Here is a 5,981-nt window from a genome sequence, read left to right as displayed (position 1 = left end):
AAATATTAGAATATTTCTTTGTATCGCTATGCAACATAAATAAAGGGATTAGAGCCCGTTTGGATTGGCCATAAGTTCTCCATGAATCGTTTTCAACTTTTTTGTCTTTAGTCTCCCCGAAATTTATAAGTTATTTTGTGCTTAAAATAAACTAAAAAAAATAATTGACCCGTTCAATTGCTTTCCTATCTAAATCTCTAACCAAATTTGAAAACATTTATAAGCAAAAATAAGTTAAGCATAGCCAAAAATTTTTTTTAGGCATAAAATTGTCAAAACATTGCTTATAGCAACAAAATAAGTCCAAACAGGCTCTAGAATGTTTTTACCTTCATTCCTTCAAGTTGGAGTAGTTACTTAATTGAATAGGGTACCATACTTTTTACAAATTAATATAATTGGTGAATCAATTAATACTTAAAATATGTATATCCCAGCAAAACTTTAGTCCTACAAAGTACAAACTATAAGATATTACACCAAATAAGGGGTATTATTAGAATTTAAGCAAGCAAAAGGACTATAGAAAGAATTTACTATCTGCACGGGGACCATAGATTTGGGCCTATACAAGTTTGCCACTTGGTAGTTTAAAGGAAAAAGTGCCAGGCTGAACAGTCAAGTGGTCCTAACTTTGGTGGGACCCACAGCTTGACAAAGCATAGTAAAATAGATAAACATACAGCTGACATCATCTTTTGAGGGTGGATAAAGGCCCCAAAAGTTGAAATACTTACCAAATTACACAAAGAGAACCGATGGGATAAATTTCAATATTAAGGGCAAACGGTCAATTCACTTTGACCCCAAGCTTCTCCATTCCCTCTTATTTTTAATAGTAGAAAAGAAAAGAATATATATATATATATAGTGTGAGAGAACCAAAATGGTGTGGTTAAAAAAATCGGAACCAAAATATAAAAAAAGACCCAATAAAAAAAAAATTACAAAACTACCTTTAATATTTTCATCGCGCTAAAGCAAAACGGAGAAAAATTAACTCATACAAAACTATTTTAACGCGCGTTATGTAAGATGTTAAAAAAAAAAAAAAATCTATAACGCTGTAAAATACTGCGTTATAGAAACAATACCAAAAAAAAAAAAAAAAATTGGCCGACTTTATTTTTTGAAACACTTAGTGTTTTTTTCTATACTTTGACCAATGATTAGTCGTGTGTCAAGACTCCGAAACGTCAATATTTATATAGAACTTGATATTTTTTTCTGCGTACAATAATGTAGGATCAATACATCAAGGATACGTAAACGTTCGGATCGTCATTTTAGGGGTTGAAAAGGTGCCCGAAGTAAATTTTATTTGTAAACTTTAGGTTTAAGTGTTCTATATACATAGACGCTCATTTTGTTTTTTGACTTGTCATTAGCTTAAGGTTTTTTATTTTTAGGGTTTAGATTTATTGAAAATAAAGCGCTTTGCCAAAAGGTTTTTAAGCTGCTTTGCGCCGATATTTTCTTGCACTTGTGCAAATAATTTTTTTGTTTGTATAGCGCAGTAAAATAGCGAGCACTAAAAAAAAAAAAAAAAATTGGCAAATTTTTTTTTTTTGCAACACTTAGCGTGTTTTTCCATACTTTGACCAACGATTAGTCGTGTGTCAAGACTCCGAAACGTCAATATTTTATATAGAACCTGATATTTTTTTTGCACAATAATGTAGGCTCAATACATCAAGGATACGTAAACGTTCGGATCGTCATTTTAGGGGTTGAAAAAGTGCCCGAAGTAAGTTTTGTTTGAAAAAACTTAGTGTTTTAGTTTTGTTTGAAAAAACTTAGTGTTTGACTGTAAGGTTATTTTAGTCAACTTTATATGTCGAAAAAATTAGTCAGCTTTATTTTCAAAAATTGAAATCGCAGTGAAATTGACATTCACTGCCTACATTACTCCGGGATTTTTACGTTGAAATCTATTGCGTATCATCATCTTATAAGTAAATAAAACTGAAAATTTCAGGCCAATTTGGGGGAAAATTGAAATTGAATGGGATAAAAGGTGTTTTTTTTAAAAATAGGCTCGGCCAAACTGCCTGTCCGCATAGATCTTGAAAAAATACACAAGTTCAAAAAAAAACCCGCGTAAAACGGACATTCGAGTGCAAAGTTATGACCATCTAAAGTTTGGCCACTTTACAACTAATTTTTCTCCCTATATTTTTTAAATTATATTTATATTCAAAATAAAGTTATGTCTTGATTAAAAAATAACACGCTTAAATCAAAACCTTAAAAATAAAACACTTAAACCTTAAACAAAACTTACTTCGGGTACCTTTTCAACCCCTAAAACTACGATCCGAACGTTTACGTATCCCCGATGTATTGAGCCTACATTATTGTATGCGAAAAAAAAATATCGGGTTATATAAAATATTGACGTTTTGGAGTCTTGACACACGACTAATCATTGGTCAAAGTATGGAAAAAAACACTAAGTGCTTCAAAAAATAAAGTTGGCCAATTTTTTTTTTTTTTTTGGTACTATTTCTATAACCTAGTATTTTACTGCGTTATAGAATTTTTTTTTTTTAACGTTTTTTTGTATCGCAAAGAAAATCTTTGCGCTAAAACATTTTGCTGTCTCGAATCGCTTTAGCGCGGAATTCTGCGCTAAAGGTAGTTTTTTAACATTTTTTTTAATTGGGATATTTTGGTTCAAAGTGATTTTTTTGGGGGCATTTTGGTTCCGGACTCTATATATATATATATAGTAATAGTACAGACGTATGTTTTGCGCTCTTAGAAATTGAAGGCACTGCCATTGTGTTGTCATTCTCAAATAGTCCTTCCTTTTAATGGCTTTTTGGACTCTACTAACGGGCCGTCACTAAAGGTCCATTAAATTTGTGTCCTAAAAGCATCGCTAATCAGTGTACGGTTAGTCGCATGGGAAAAATTGTTCATTTAATTTGATTCGCAGTCGAGCTAGAAAGGAATTAAAAAACGCGTGGGGCCACCTGGGCCCAGATCATCGCTACAATGAGGGTTGGACCGTTGCAGCGGGTCCGCCCCAGCGATGATCTACTCGCTCCAGCGACCATCTCAAAACTTGCGAGCTCCACCCCAGTGGATCTCTAGCGGAGGAGCTTTGTTCCTAGAAGTCCGCCCTTGCGGATGTTTTCCCACAATAGCGTGTCCGCCACAGCGGACATCGCAGAGCAGACCTAGTATTTAAGTCCCATTTCGGGATATTTGACCTCATTTTTCTTAAACCCTTACATCTCAGCCACCATTTGGGACATTTTGGGAGCAAATCTCATGAATGCTTGGAAAAGGTAACCCCTTTAGACCCCATTTATTTCATCCTCTCTCCAATTTATTACTTCTTTCACTAAGATTATCTACTAGATCTAATAAAAAGGGAGGCTTTCAAATTGTTCAAACCCTAGGTTGATAGAAAGGGAATTCTTGACTTGAAATCATGTCATTCTTGAGCTAAGCACCTAGATTCTTATTCTAGGCTAAATAAAACAACCTCAAATGCTAATCTTTCCTCTGTTTTACAAATGGGTCACAACTTGATTTCTTGAAATTGGAATTTATAAGGAAAAGAGTTTTATTTAAGACTTGTTTGATAAATTTAGCAATAAAATACGGATTATTGGTCTATGAAAACTTAGGGAAAACTAGTTCAGAATAATACCGATTTTACCCTTACAATTTACAAACGCGGAACCTTGTATTCAAATTCTAGAAATTGACTTATGTTCACTTGGACTCATTGACCTCCCTAGACCCATTGTCGGGAGTCATGGTTCGAGAACGAGAAGATGAAGACAAATGGATGTTTGTGACACCTGCTTGGCCTCGAGGTAGGTTATGGCTTACTTGAGTAGACTTCAATTAGTATCTCATATATGCACAATAGAAAGTAATGAAGAAAGCATGCCTAGGTCTCCGGACAAGAAGTTGGGTTAGTTAATTCTAGGTTGGTACTGTTATGTGTGTTGTTGCGAAATTATTCCTATTGGTCACCTTACTAGCTGTGAGTGTTGTCGGTATGAATGAGTTCAGTTCTTTCCGTGGGTTATGTACGGTTTTGGATTTTGTTTACCTTTTGGTTAGACTTCGATTAGCGAATCTTATGTAGAATTAGTGATTATTGGAGAAAGCATGTAAACCTTTGGGTATGGAGTTCGAGATGGAATACTTAGGTTGGTATTGTTGTTGACTATGGCTTGTCGCCTTATTGTGTTCTATTGTTGTTGTCTTATTGTGATTTGTTGGCTTGTCGCCACGTGATTGAGTCTAGATTTGATGCTTAGTCATTGCCTTATGATTCGGAGAGCATATTTATCAATGTTGAGTTTGTTGGAAAGGAAAGTAAAGTTATGATATTGATATTGTGATTGAGATATGTGTCCATGTGTGGCATGATTGATTCTTATATTCTTGTTGGCATTGTTATCATGCATACACTCATTTATACATATGTTGGGATCGGGTTGCGCGCTGCACACTTACTTGGATCGGGTTGCGCGCCGCACACTTACTTGGATCGGGTTGCACGTACCGCAACATTGACTAGGCTCGGGTTGCCCGTTCCGCAACATTGGCTATTGGATCAGGCTGTGCACCACATCAGGTACACAGACTTAGTGGTCCCCCATGAATCATGATTGTCGAGGCGACGAGATATTTCCACCCGAAGCGTGTTTGTATCACTGCATTGCATTGCATTTATCTCATATTTACATATGGTTGTGCATTTTGTACTTGATAGCTGACTGTTGATGGTATGTTGACTTGATAGTATTTCTTTAGATTATACTTCGGACTTATGGTTGATTTTGAGGAAACGGTATACGAAAACGGGATCCTAGGCCACATAAGCGTGAGTAAGGTTAGTGTGAACTCTTCTATTATTGGGAGTGAGGGTTGGAAAGCTCAGATGATATTAGTAACTCTTTAGATGATGTTTGTAACCTATCTTTCTATTTGGTTCTGGCCTGGTTAGATTGTTACGTTTGTTGGTGGTAATCGTGGAGCCTTTTCCGGAAGCATGGTATTGTAGTGAGCTAGTGATTGTATAGGTTCAATTGGATTGATCCATTTGGTAGAACCCCTCCCTGTTATAAACTGTTGGTGGTTCACTTCTGCCTTTTTTTTTGTTCACATGGTACCCATTGTTCCTACCCTTTATTTGATTGTCCCTATCTCTTTGATTGTGTTGTTAAGCGTTCTTCATTTCTGTAACCTCATTCTTATTATTAGTAGGAGCAGGTTTGAAATTGGTTTCCTCTTTGGACTTAGGATTAGCCTGATTATTATTCCCAGTAGCTTTGATGGCATTCCTTTTCCCTTCTTCTCTTTTTTTTTTTCTTTAGTACTCTACAATTGCCTATGTTATGACCAAGTTTTTTACAATGTCTACAGTACTTAAGGATGTTTTCATACTCAATAGTCTGCGTAAATCCTTTTAAAGGGGAATCTTCATCTTCATCCCCTATCCAAACACTAGTAATCAAAGGTTTCAGCGGATCAATTTCCATTCTAACTTTAGCCATGCTAGGTCTATTCATGTTCTTAGTAGCCAAATCAAGTTCTATCGGAGTACCAGCATCACTAACAATTTACCAATTATGCATATGAAAAGGTAAACCTGGTAAGAGTACCCAAACAAGTGCAATCAGCAGATCTTCTTCCGATTTGAAATCGGGGGTCCGTCTCTGCAACCAAACCTGGAGCTCTTCAATCTCAATCATTCTTTTATATAGGATCTGGGTGTAATCATCATTGTTTGTAAAGGTAAGAAATATATTGAAATTGTCAAAAACCCCAATATTGACAGTCCCCTTCAGAGAAAATTTCTCAGAAAATCTTGATCTAATTGTATCAATTTGAGGATGACTTTTAAGAAATCTTCCCACTATAGTTCGTCTACATGGAGTTGCTAAGATTCCATAGTAGTCTCTTGATTTGAATATAACTGCGTGCGTACCATTGTGAGTTGTCCTCCT

At 35.6% G+C, this 5,981-nt stretch overlaps 1 long non-coding RNA gene across 1 annotated transcript; it reads left to right on the top strand.

Moving 5' to 3' along the window:
- Positions 1-2,753: 2,753 nt before the first annotated feature.
- On the top strand, positions 2,754-4,372 carry LOC132037440 (uncharacterized). The gene is made up of 2 exons (XR_009409886.1): positions 2,754-3,296; positions 3,756-4,372. It is a non-coding gene; the product is annotated as an uncharacterized LOC132037440 (long non-coding RNA).
- Positions 4,373-5,981: the final 1,609 nt, after the last annotated feature.

This window comes from Lycium ferocissimum, chromosome 11 (genome assembly GCF_029784015.1).
Source record: "Lycium ferocissimum isolate CSIRO_LF1 chromosome 11, AGI_CSIRO_Lferr_CH_V1, whole genome shotgun sequence".
Lineage (NCBI taxonomy): Eukaryota > Viridiplantae > Streptophyta > Magnoliopsida > Solanales > Solanaceae > Lycium > Lycium ferocissimum.
Note: the sequence above shows the minus strand (reverse complement) of the source record. Positions and strands in the feature narration are given on the sequence as shown.